Raw genomic sequence first — 13,591 nt, 5'->3', positions numbered from 1 at the left:
CACCCACATTTGGGCTGAGAGTCAAGAATGTTAACTCTGCTTATTTTGAAATTGGGCTGTGCACACTGTTCAAATACGCGGAGGTGGGTGGACTGATAAAACACTTCTGTGGGATGGAAATGATTCTCAGGGCATCCTTACAGGGATATCCCAGGCAATGACCCCAGGTTGGGTCTTGTTTACAGGCATAGCTCTGCCAAGTTTCTTCCTGGTTTTTGTTTTCTTTTGTTTTATTGTTTTCGTTTGGTTTGGCTTTTCCTGTCTGCTTTCTACTTTCCACACATTTTATTAAAGGGGGAAAAGCAGTGGTGGCAAATCTCTAGAACATTTCCTCATATTCCTTTCTTATAACGTGATATTTGATTTCCAAACACACGCCGGGATGGGATGCACCGTCCTAACCAGGTAAGAAGCTGAAACCCTGAAGTATTTATCTTCCACCTTCCTCCACTCTGTGGCCTTTGGATCAACTACAATTATCTGATGACTCTTATGGCTTTATTATGTTTTGTTTGTAGCTCCCTGAGCTCTTCTATATGCAAGAACTACAGAATCTGAACAGCTTCATTAAGAATCACATTCCCCATGTCAAAGCCAAGAACATCATAGTCTAAAGCAAGAGGTAAGCCCTCTCTTGTTCAATTTGCCTTAGAAACTACATCTTGAACCAATTTGTGAATTGCCTTAAGCATTAACAAGCAATCATTAGGACACCAAATCTAAAAGAAGTCAGCCAGAGTCATTACCTCAGCCTTAATATCTGCATCATTTACGTCCTGGTTGATCACTGGCTCTGCTCTTTTAGCTGCATTTTCAGTATTTCTCCTGTTATCAGGTACTAACTTCTTGTGTTTTTCAGCATTAGCTCCATATTCAAGTCCAGCAGCTAAAACAAGAAGCCAGGCAACTGCTTCTTGCTCATCCTGAATCAACATATCTGAGATTAGAAGACCTTGGGCCAGTCACTGCTGTGGTTGTTTCTCAAGTTAACCTCTTTCTTCGGTCTTGTAGTGTCTATTATTCTGATCTTCAAGCTAAGCAATCATCTTTGCAATTGAAGTCAGCCAAGGTGTTGTGGTATTCTAAGACCATGACCTTTTGTTCAAAGACAGACCACCCACCACCAACCTCCAATCATGCTAACATCCTGGATCTCTACATAGTAAATTATAAATCACCAAGGGCTACATGGTAAGACTCTGTCTCCAAAAAATGTAGACTGTTTATTGAGGTATATATAATATAGATAGAACCTAGATCTAGTTGAAGTAGAGAGCATAATTGCTGTATATTTTACTGATATTGACCTGGGAAGACATCTATTGAAGAGGTAGACTCTCATAAGTTCTAAGTTCAGACACAGGTAAAACAATAGGGTTGTGGGTTTATTACGAAGGTGTAGGGGAGAGAGAGGGAGAGAGAGAGAGAGAGAGAGAGAGAGAGAGAGAGAGAGAGAGAGAGCAAGTATTCCTATATGTCTAGTATGCAATTAAAGGTTGGAGTATAGGGGACAAATGGTCAAGAGCCTCTTCACAAAACCAAACAAAATGAAGTTGCAGGCTGAGTACCTAGCGTTTAAAGTCACAGAGGCGTGTGAGCTCAGTGCAGAGTAACACCTGTTACTCTGAAATAAAGGGAGAGTTGAGTAGACTCCAATGGTACTTGTTTGTTTAGAATCTCCTAACTCTCGGAGATTGTTAGAGGATCACTCTGCCCTTGTGGTAACTAAGACTTCCTCGGGCTGAAGGGTACTGCAGAAGTATCTCTGAATATGGCAGTGGATATCCACACCACGAGTGTCTTTGTTTCCTCCTTTGGGTCCTAGCCTCCTACCTAAAGTTAAATTACAAAAGAACAAAGAGTGAATGAGTCTCTCTATCTCTATCTCTTTCTCTCTTTCTCTCTCTCTTTCTCTCTCTCTTTCTCTCTCTCTCTCTCTCTCTTTCTCTCTCTATCTCTCTCTGTGTGTGTGTGTGTGTGAGAGAGAGAGAGAGACAGAGACAGAGACAGAGAGACAGAGATAGACAGACAGAAAGAGAGACACAGAGAGAGAGACAGACAGAAAGAGAGACAGAGAGAGAGACAGAGAGAGAGAGAGAGAGAGAGAGAGAGAGAGAGAGAGAGACAGAGAGAGATTTAGTCATAATAAAGGGAATCAAAGTAACCTAAGGAGTTGGCAGTATTTAGTAGCATGTACCAACTGAAGATATGAAAATCACAAAAGTTGCATCCTGAGGTTACTTCACAGAAGGGACTGGAAAATAAGGACTATATCCACCTCACTGACTTGAGCACATTTTCTCATGGGCTCCAAGACCCTGCTAAGGACAGTCATGGACAGGGCAAGTCAACTGTCCAGATACCTTGCTCAAAGAAGTCTAAAGGAGATGGTAACCAATTTTGAGTAAAGATGCATTTCGTGAGTTTTGATAGAAGATAGAAAAAGAGCAATAAAGAAACGAGGTGAACTGAACATTCCAAAATTGATCTGTGAAGCCAAGACATCCAACGGGAGTAGGGAGGATGTCAGAAGGGTGGGCCATCAAAGCCATCTGGAATACAGAAGGTAGGGTCGCAGTATCACTAAGACCTTCACTATTACCTCTTTCCTTTAGGTCAGGCCCAATGATATGAGACATGATCAAAGTGGGGCTTCTTCCTATCTATCCATAGGAGTTGCACATTTCTACTCTCAAACGGTAAGAATTAAAGGATAGTCTTTAGCTGCCAGAGAGCAGAAAGCTATAATTATAATAGTGAAAAGCAAGAAAGGTGAGAGATGCAGCCAATGGGTTTGACCCACAAGGGGTGGTAGACATGTCCAGCCAAGACACGTCATTCTTAAAGATATCATAAATGATTATCAGTAAAGACTCCATCTTAACATGTAATGCCAGATAGAAGAAAGTGGACTGTGTGAGGCCGTGAGATGTAGAATAAATATAAATACACAATTTCTTGCTTCAATTCTTGGCCTAAGCCCATTCTTTTAGACCCACAATCTAAAAAAAAAAAGAGTTAAAGTATTCTCTTGATCTCTAGAAAAAGGAAAATAAATGTGTAATAAATGTGTAGCAGGCATTTTTTACTTGACATTGCAAAACAATGATCTCAACCACAAAGTTCACACCAGGAACAGTAAAACTATGTTACAAAAATATTTTCCCAAAACTCCCTCATAATGCTTTAAGTACGCTTATAGCTTGCTTAAGTTGGAGGGTTCCAGTAGGGCATACATTCGTGCTCTACAAATGTATGCCATAATGATTGATCAAGACTTCTCTAAAGAAATCTATATGTAAGGATACTCAGAGATATGCATTGGGATCTATTCTTAAAAACTATTTTTAATACATAAATGGCTCCATATTCAATGTCTTGAAATATTTAAAATGAAATCTGTAAACGAGGTGCTTTATATTTTCTGTAAACGCAAATTATGTCATTATACTTGTTTATAGCACATACTTGAAGTATGACATTGAATACAGAGGGTCTAAGGCAAGAAAGGGCTTCCTTGGGAGTCGAAATCAATGTGGTTACACAATAAAAAGAATGTTGATTAAAGTCTAACTAGTTCACTATATCCAGAGACCCACCCAGTGGTCATTTTCCGGTTTCCAAGTATCCTATTAGAATAGTAAAATTAGCAGTGTTAATGCCACACTACGATCTTGGTTTTTAAAGTAAGAGATTTCAGATAGGAAGAGACCATGCAGGAATCTCTTTATTTGTCCCCACTTGTAATCCTCTAGAGTTGAAAAGCAATACCATATTCTAGTGATGGTAGATATTAGCTCCTCCATAACAATAGCTGAGGAAGGTAGAAAAGATGCACAGAAAGCATCCTTGTTATGCCTCTGTTGACCCCCAAATACATCAGATGGATTGTATATAGGGTTTTATATTTCCACCTCGGCAGTTCAATAATACCAAAGCTGAGTAAAACTTCTGTGAGGAATATTTTTGTTGTTTTGTTTTGTTTGGTTTTGTTTGGTTTGGTCTGGTTTGGTTTGGTCTGGTTTGGTTTGGTTTTGTTGTTGTTGTTGTTCTCTAATTTGACAGAGAAGACTGACAAGTTTTCAAGTTTATGTAGCCATTGACTTGAGGAATGCAATTTTGTTTAATCTTACAATAAAGGAAGATCATAACTAATTCACACTCATGTGGGATTGTGTAACAGAACTTATTTATAGTTTTACCTGAGGGTTATGTGAACTCCTCTCTTCTTTGTTATATTACACATTCAAAATATCTGAGTTGCTCATTCAACCCACAGGATGGCACACCATATGTACTGATGTTACTTCACACCAACAGCATGCTGATCACTCATAATGAAAAATAGATGTTTTTTATGCCTGAAGTTTTGATAAGACATCTATAGGTCTATTTTCTTCAAAGGACAGAGTTGTGGTTTTCAAACTTCCTGATGCTCTGACCCCTTAATACAGTCTTCATGACCTTAACCATAAAATTATTTTTGTTACTACTTCAAAGCTGTAATTTTGCTACTGTTATAAATCATGATGTATTTGTGTTTTTCAATGGTCTTAGGAGACTCCAGTGAAAGGGTAGTTAAATCCCCAAAGGGGTTGAGAACCACTGAAAAGAAGATAATTCCTTAAGAAGATTCAGAACCTGGAACTTTAATAAAACCTTTAGAAATTCGTGCTATAGGACTTTGTAGAATATGCCTTCTGAAGGAGAAGGAAAAGGGACCCTTGAATCCTACATTAGTTAGCAGTATTAAGGAAATAGAGCCTAGCATCTGAGCTCTGGAGATGGCATAACCATTGCTACTTATTGCATTCTGGATCAAATGTGAAGTGACAATTTGATTCAGGTGCAGTGTGGCAAAAGAAACAACATGGAGCTAAAGGAAACCCATTGACATAGTCAAGATATAGACCTTGGCACACCAAGCAATATATACCAAAAAAGATAGTCTTTTGTTTAAGCTGTTTGTGGTGACACTGAAAAGTTGATTGTGGAGCAGTAAATCGAACCTATGTGTGAAAATGCACATCACCAGAAGTTATTTTAGTTCTTCTGAACAATAATGATGCTACAGTGTCAGTCAACCAAAAGGCAAATAGTATACCCAGATTGACTGAGCCTGTCAGGACCAGAGCCTGGTCAGGTGCTTGGGCAGTCACCCATGTGTCCGCTATGCAATCAAGTTCACCAGGAATCCTGTTCCACTACCTACCCAAATTCAAATAAAGTAGATGGAGAAAGCTCTTCTATACGCTTCTACCAAAGATGACCAACTACGTGAATGGCAGTTTGGGCATTCCTGGATTTATCTTTGTAATATTTATCTACTTATCAGTACTGGGGATTGAATTCATGGCTTCGTATATGATAGGCAAGTGCCCTGCCACTGATTTATACTCTCCAAGAGTTTTGTTTATTTGTTACAGTGAGTAAGGATGTAACCATGTAACTCCCATGGAGTATCTCAGTAGGACCATGTTACAAGGGAGTTACTTGTGTTTGTACTAAGGTATTTTGGGAAGAGTTCAATGGAACAATTGTTTTCTTTGTCCTGCTGCTCTGTGACTCGGTATCATAATCTAAATTATAAGACAGGATAGGAATCAAAGCTCAAATTATGGGCATAGGATGTAGTTTAGGGTGGAACGTACTTACATAGCATATATGAATCTTGGGGATTGATCTCGTACATCCCATAAATGAGATGTGGTGTCACATGCCTATCATCCTAGTACTTGGGAAGTAGCGGCAGGAGAACCATATGCTCAAGATCACCCTCGGCTAAACAGTGAGTCTGAGACTAGACTGAGATAAACAAGAGTGTTTCAAAAACCAAACAAGCAAAAAACGAAACAAAAACAAAAAACCCTAAAAAAGTAAAAATTGTATTATCCTGAGGTAAAGAAGCATCAGAAATAACCTTAGCTGAGGTAAGGAGGTTGAGGTAGCACCGCTGTTGTGAGTATTCATAAGAATTATAAACTGCCATTATTTCATCTAGAGCCATCCCAGATCCAGAGGGGGCTTGATTGATGCTGATTGTCACATAGTTCACTGTCATATCCATATATGATATGAACCATATCACATTAGTTCACTAGAATGACAAAAAGCTGGTCTGGGACTCTCACTCCAGCTCCTAGAACACCAGACTCGGCTGCAGGCACAGACCACTGTAGCTATCAGGAGCTGGTGGTTATCTCTCGGAAGGTTAGATTTGTCTGTGCCTGGACTGCCTTAGCATGTGTATGGAGGTGTCAAATGTCCAGCAGGAGTTTGGGAGATCTCAGGGTGGATCAATACAACAGCAAAAACGTCTTCTAGAAACTATAAATAGTGAATCCGGTCATGTACTTTGTGAGGAAGAAAAACGTCTCCCAAAGTAACAAAATCAACAGAGTCCTGACAGTGACCACTGGCATGAATATGTTGTCAGTGGCTAAGACAGGAAGCAGGGTGGCTGGATCCAGAAACTAGATATAAAAACCCAGAAATTCAATGTGGAGGTTTTAGTGTCAGTGACAAAGTTAATACATAAAATTATGTCAGTATGATATTTTCAGAACCTGGAGTGAAACAGAAATTATGTGAAATGAGAGGGAAGGGAGGAAATAATATGAGAATTTCTCGTCAAATAGCTAGGAAAAGCTTTTTATAACTTCATTTTCATTTTTATTTCATGTATATTAGAGTTTTATCTGTGTACCACATGCATGCCTGGTACCCAGGCAGGCCAGAAAAGGATATCAGCTTCCCTGGACCTATAGTTACGGACACTTGTAAGCTTCCATGTAGGTGCTGGGAACTGAACCCACAACCTCTGGAAGAACTCTGAACCACTGAGTCACCATTCCAGCCTTTCTCCAAAGGTGATCTTGACAATGAGAAAGAGGGACTCATCTGAAGAGTAGGAGAAAGAGCATGATGGGAGAATGGAATCGGATAGGGCAGGGCTGGGTTACTGAGTTGAAAGCAGAGTTCACATGGGCCAAGGTGACTGAAGGAAGATGGCACAAGAGGAAGAACTTCTTCAGGAGACAGAATACACCAGGCTGAGAGCTTAGTCAAAGACCAATGGAAACAGTTTGGAATGCTCTAGCCAGATGTGTGAGAGGATCCAATTTACGTATTTTTTAATAAAGATTCTGGCTTGCTTATACATCAGGAACAGGGGTAGGAGGATGAGGTAGGAAGCTACTGTGATAGCATTTGGGCAACAATTCAAGTCCTACAAGACCTCACCTGCCTTGTCAATGGGTTACATTGTCTGTCCCCGTGTAGGTAGTATCTGAGGAGGTGGATGACACATCCTTTCTCTTGCAGCTGGCATTTCACTGTCTGACACTGTGTGACCTACCCTTTCCCCAAAACATGTGATTTAGAATGCTTCTAGTTCATCAAGATCAGTACTGGAGTAACATTTCTAGACTATGCCTCTGCTGACATGACTACTATCGCACCCCCCATCACATTGTTTGAAAGTCAAGTTCTATTAACTGCTATTTGTTCCTAACCTGAGACTGGAGTAAAGTCAGAGATGAAAGCAAGCAGGGGAGATTAGACTTCTACATTCACATGTGACCTATGCGTTGGGTTTCCTACACTGGGTGAAACAAAGGACAAAAGAGAAGGAAGTCCTCAGTTGCCCTTGACCAGTAGACTTGCCCATGTTCTATTAGCACAGGATAATATATGCCAAAGGAACACAGATGGTTAAAAGCCATCAGTGGGTGGTATTGACACACGATTTAGTGACCTTTCTTTGGGAGGCGTGAGCAAACATCTACTCATCCCAGATAGGACACAAAGAAATGATGTTGTCCAACTCTGGCTGACTGAATCAATGAGTTTATTGGGGTTACTGAAAGGAGTCTAAGGTCTCAGCAGCAGCTGGGATAGAGAAAGTCACTCTACTTGGATGATCGCTTATTCGAGCTGAGTGGGTGCATGGGGGGCGTCCTACTTCATGTATACACAATGCATAGGCAACTTGCATGGAGGCAGCTTGGCTAAGCAGAGTCTCTTTCCATCCATACTTTGTTACTATTTATATGGCCTTGAAGAGCAACCATGTAAATCATGTAAGTTTCAGGAGCTTCATAATTCTTGTAAGTTTCATTATTTCTAAACATCATTAGTTTGACTTACTCTCTGAGCCTTTCTGTGGCCTGTCTTTTCTGTTGCATGGAGAAGGAAGGGGATTTTTTTCAATTTGGAAGAATTAGCTACACAAAGGATGCTTATCCTACTGGTGACATTATAACTTGAATTTTTCTTGTGCTTTACTAAGCTGCCAAGATATTAAATATTACCATTTTCCAAAAAGAGAAAAGCATTTAATTATGAACACTTGAGTCGCTATTTTCCTCATGCTACACGAAAGTTATTTGCCATTTATGTACAGGAAGACATCCAAAGGGAGTTTTAAAGCAATAATGGAAACATAGAACAATGTGACTTCTCTTTTACAACTAGTGCTTTTGTCAGAGATTTTTTTCCCAGTTATTAAATCAGAAAAGATAATAAATCGGAGGTATCAACCATCCTAGCAGGATCTCAACTAGATAATACAGAAAAGGAGCAAAGGAAAAAGCAGTAGTTACGTGGAGCCACCATACTTGTTCCCTGAACTATAGTTTCTCAAATGAATACTTCCTCGGTTAAGGGAATAGTTTAACCACCGAGCGCTTGCTTTCCAGCAAATACAAAGAAATGCATGAATAAATTTATACTAATGATTCAAACCTCAGAAGGAAGACTATTCAACAGACCAAGAGGCAGAAAATTTGGGATATCTTTAAAATGCATTTTGGCTCAAGTTGAAGATTTTATTAAAAATATTTGAATGTAGGCTTAAGCATGAGGGTTAGCAGAAAAATGGCTCTCAGAAGAAAGTCATAAAGACTCCTCCAGTAGCAGTTGCCCTTTTTTATTTTCTTGTAGATGTGCTACAACTGTGTTTCTAGGTAAAGGTGTTCTAATATGCTTAGGGACAATTCTGAAAGGTTGATGAAGGCTTGTGGTTTGGTAAACACATTTGGTTAGACCATAGCTTAAAGTCTGAATACAGAGTATAAAAAAAAAACCTCAGGGACAATAATTTATGGCAGTAATTGATAATGTAGTTAAGCTACTGTAGTGTTAAATTTCTTTGGAAATAGGGAGCAAATGAATTCACTGAACAGCCAAACAATAAATATATATAAATTTTATGTCATTATGCTTGGTGAAATTTTGATTCATTGTGATTTAATTTGGTTGTGGCCATGTTCTGTTCTATTTCTGATTGAAGGAGATATTCTGGGCTTAGAAACCCCAGTTTATTATATCTTCATGATTCCTCACAGAAAACTCCTTTCTGTTACTCAAGTGGCAATGGCCTTGGGGCAGGCAGGCACTGCCTGAAGTCTCCAGCCAGTACCCACGAGCCTCAGGAACCACTAGCCTGAGGCCATTCTATCAAGTCCAGCCTCAAGATTGCCAAGAGGCGCATAAAAGAATCCCCATGACGCATATCTAAGGGACATATATATGGGCCGCCACACAGAAACAGAACATCATAAACTCTGTAATCAGTAACTAAGATCTGATCACCTTGATAAGTGGTTTTCATTAATAGGTCAAGTGATTGCCTTTGATATCATAATCTATGAATTTTATGTATTGAATAAGTCGAGATCCTCTTTTGATCGAAGCACCAAATGTATTACCTTTTCTTTGAAAACAGATGAAGCTCTGAGTTCTATTTTCAAGCCATCGAATAAGTTCCACCACCAAACATTTTATGAATTTTGTGAGACTCTCTGTGGCATCAAATATACTTTGTGTTTGCCCTGGGAACCATATATCCAAGATGGAAACCACTGTGCTCCTGAAGTAGATGTTGAGAATCCAATAGCATTTCCTTCTGAATTTTGTCAAAGGACATATGAATTATCTCATATATATATATATTTGTATGCATATTATATTTATAGATATATCTTGCTACTTTTGAACTTTGTGGTTCAAAGTATACAAAATAGCTCTGTATTCTAGCAACAGATTATCACTTTTGAATACTTCATGCCTATATTTTGAAAGTCCTGCTTAGTCATTTTACTGGAGTAAACTTCATTTTTAAATTCCCATAGTTGGGGAATTTATTATTTGTAGCAATAGAGAAGTTACAATGGATACTGTCTTACAAATACACATTTTGTGTTTAGCTAACCTCTCAAAAATAAGCTTCCAGAAATCTTTAAAACGGTTTTGATTTAGGAAAAGGTCCTGAATCCTACTGATCCATTTCCCATGGTAAATTTGAGAGAGCATTTTCTTTGTGTCTTGAATGACTGTTGTCATTTGTTTTGGCTTTGTGTTACTGTGTTAGTCACTGTTGCTCTCTGATTGGTAGTACAGTGTCTCAATGGACGGCAGCTTATGATCCTCCTGTCTTACTCTTCTGAGAACAGAGAACACCACAAGACTTTCACATTTGATATGAAGTTTTAAAAAGAACATGAAGTGTACTGCAGACTATGGATGTCACTAGGTCTTACAGTGGCTAATGCCCTTCTTTCTGCTTTAGTCTAAGAAGGCAGGGTGTCACAATCAGGTCCTCGGTCCCTTTATTGGTTGTGAGGTGAATTAGCATCTCAGACTCTTATACTCCAGATATCAAATATTTAGATATTCAAGAAAAATATCCAGAAATGATACAGCCTGTTTGCAATTTATCAAAGGCGATTGAGAATACCATGCCCAATGATGTCAACCTTGTATGTTTTTTTCAGAATGAGATATGAGTTATTCCTCCTGTTTCTGTATTACTTTGACAACAACAGAAAGGGTTTAGGTTCACAGTTCAAAATACATCTATCACGCTGAAGGGAGAACTTAAGATCACTAGGGAAACTCTCTGGGAAAAGCCTTCCTCTGTATCTGGTCATCTCATGACTAAGCGAAAAGGAAATGAGACCCCCAAGGAGATGTACAGATGAGAAAGGGCTATCCAGTTCCTTCTCGAGTGGCTCAGAATTTACTTCTCTTGAGTCTTAGGTAATGGTGTGTAAAACCTTGAGTTATTTACTTCCAGGGAAAGAATCTCATAAAACTCATCTGAATATTTTGCAGTTTTAAACACTATAATGGTGGTAGGACCTTTTCTCACCCACCCCCAAATTGGGCAACATAGTTACATATTGTTATTTTCCAAACTTAATTTCACCACACCCCACTCAATCAGCTCAAGCAGTCTGAACCTATTGTTATGCTTTTGGAGTCAAATTCTGGCCCTTAGCACTTGCAGCTTGAGATGTGAATGTCAAGACCTTGTTTGCATTGTCTCCAGAGATCATCTTCAGTTAAGTATCTAAACGAAGTTTAAAGAGCCACAAGTTTCTCCCTTATTCATCAGAACTTGTGTGGGAAATAGCAGGACCTCATTTTATTTTGTAATTTGTTCCAACGAGACATTCAGATGTATTGTGTATGTAAAGATTTAGACGGAGAAGAGAGGGAAGAAAAATGAGGGACTAGTAGAATGAACAGACAGCAATTAGATCAACAGAGCTAAAGAGAAAATTGAACTTAGCAAAGGCCTCTATTTTAAACATTATGTTCTTAGTTCTAATTCCTCTCCCCACCTTGACATCTAGGCCTTAGTTTTTACTCATTATTTCACAGATGAAGAAGTAGAAACTCAGGGAGGTAAATTGACATCCCAGGACAGCCCAGGGGAGTAGAGATCTCTGCCCCTGAACTGTGTGACATCACCCAGCTTAACTAGAAATTCTTTCTTGGAGGAAAATGGCCTTGTTTCTTTCTAGTGTTCTGCTACCCTATTATTCAGCTGCCAGCCTTTTTGAATGAGGCGTCAATAGATGTTAGAAGAATGCTGGCATTGGGGGCTGCTCATTGCAAGCAAAACAACTTTTACTTGTGTTTTCTTTTTCCTAATAAAGAATATGAAAGAAAATACTTCACTTCCAGAGTGTACTGGGATTTCAAGTGCCAGTGTGCAATTTTTTTTTCAGGGACAAAGTGAGTTTAATGTACTAAAGGGCTGAGGGGATAGATACATGTAATATGATGAATTAGAAAAATAAGGTCTATGACTGGAGAACTGTGATTCTTTGGACCTGTGACAGCGTCCACGACAATAAAATTCCAAGACAATAAAAGCACCTGGTGCACTTGTGGAGAGTCCAGTGGGTTCTGTAGAAGGAAAGCAGAACCCATGTGAGCCATCCATTTCTCTCCTCCTTTGACAAGCAAATTAGAGCAGAGGCTTAAAAGGAAGAAATCCCATGCTCCTTATGATCATTCTAATTATTATAGTTATGGAAACAAGTCAAATACAAACCTCGAAGGAGGAGAGAGAAGAGTGGAAGGTGTTGAAGAAGGAAGACAGAGAGGAGGAGGAAGAAGAGGAGGAGGCAAGGGCATTAGCAACAAGGACATAGAAAGGCCTAGATTATCCTGTTGTTCCCCTTTGTCTCTTCACATTTGATCTTAGCCAAAAGGTTGAGAAAGACAGGCACAGAAAAGGAGCTGGCTGGCATAAGACATAGCCACCCTCTCAGAGCCTCATGCTTTATTATTTAATTAGCAAAAAGAAAAAATGGACAGTTGCCATTGTAGAAGCCAGTAAGTATGTGTATGACAATCCATAACTGGTTTTCGGCTTAACAATTGGTTCATGGATTTTTTGCATTTGATATTTATCCTTTGATATGGTTTGCTAGTGCAGCTGACAAGTTGTATTTGAATTGATAACCCAGGGGGATAAGTAATGCAGGACACCAGCTCTGTGCTCTTTAAAGAGAGCACGTGCCTCTGTTTTAACAATGGTGCTCCTTATTAAAGAAACTCCGCGAGTTATTTACTTTAATATAGGACAATCCAAAGTTTGCAGAGAGAACTGGTATGAAAGAGTATGTGAGATCAGTGTCATGGTGCAATAGCACTTCCCTGCAGCCCAAAGAAACAGCTTAAAGCACTTTCAAAGAGAGTTAATATTTCTGGCTTGGATGCATCATTGGCTGCACAAGGTGATTTTACTGTGCATTATACTTTAATTATAACTGCACCATCGCCATCTGCTCTACTTCATTCCCTAATTATAGATGCAAAAAGCATTTCACAACTCCCACCCATAAAAAAGATCTGAGGGATTTCATGGCAGGCTTGCTCTGAGCATCTCCCGCCTCTTTTGGCCTGGGAATGTTCTCTTCAACGGTCCATCTAAAGAGACCCAGGAAACAGTTGGGAAACAGGGATCCTTGTTTCAGACCTGGAGTATCTGAGCTTCTTTCATCCATTAGACGTTTTCTTCTTCCACAGTTGCATATGTGTCAGCCAGCTCTTCATGTGCAGTGGTCACACGCAACTTCCAGTGCAACTATGTGTTGTCTCTATCATTTTAAAGCTAGTTCTGTTATGTACTGTACCATCACTTCAAAGCATCTTTCCAACTCTGGGGAGTTTTGTGTCCTGTGTTTTCAGTGGAGAAAAGAGATTCTAAGAGTTTCTTAGTTCACTCTGAGGTGAAACAGTTGGTAGATTGAAGGTATCACTATGGATTTAGATCCAGAATCCCACCATCTTA

The 13,591-nt window shown here is 39.4% G+C and overlaps 1 pseudogene; it reads right to left on the bottom strand.

The window, feature by feature from the left end:
- Nucleotides 1-476: 476 nt before the first annotated feature.
- The window catches only part of LOC116897817, a 128,745-nt pseudogene continuing 115,630 nt past the window's right edge, over nucleotides 477-13,591 (bottom strand).

The sequence above is a fragment of the Rattus rattus genome, chromosome 4 (genome assembly GCF_011064425.1).
Source record: "Rattus rattus isolate New Zealand chromosome 4, Rrattus_CSIRO_v1, whole genome shotgun sequence".
NCBI lineage: Eukaryota > Metazoa > Chordata > Mammalia > Rodentia > Muridae > Rattus > Rattus rattus.
Note: the sequence above shows the minus strand (reverse complement) of the source record. Positions and strands in the feature narration are given on the sequence as shown.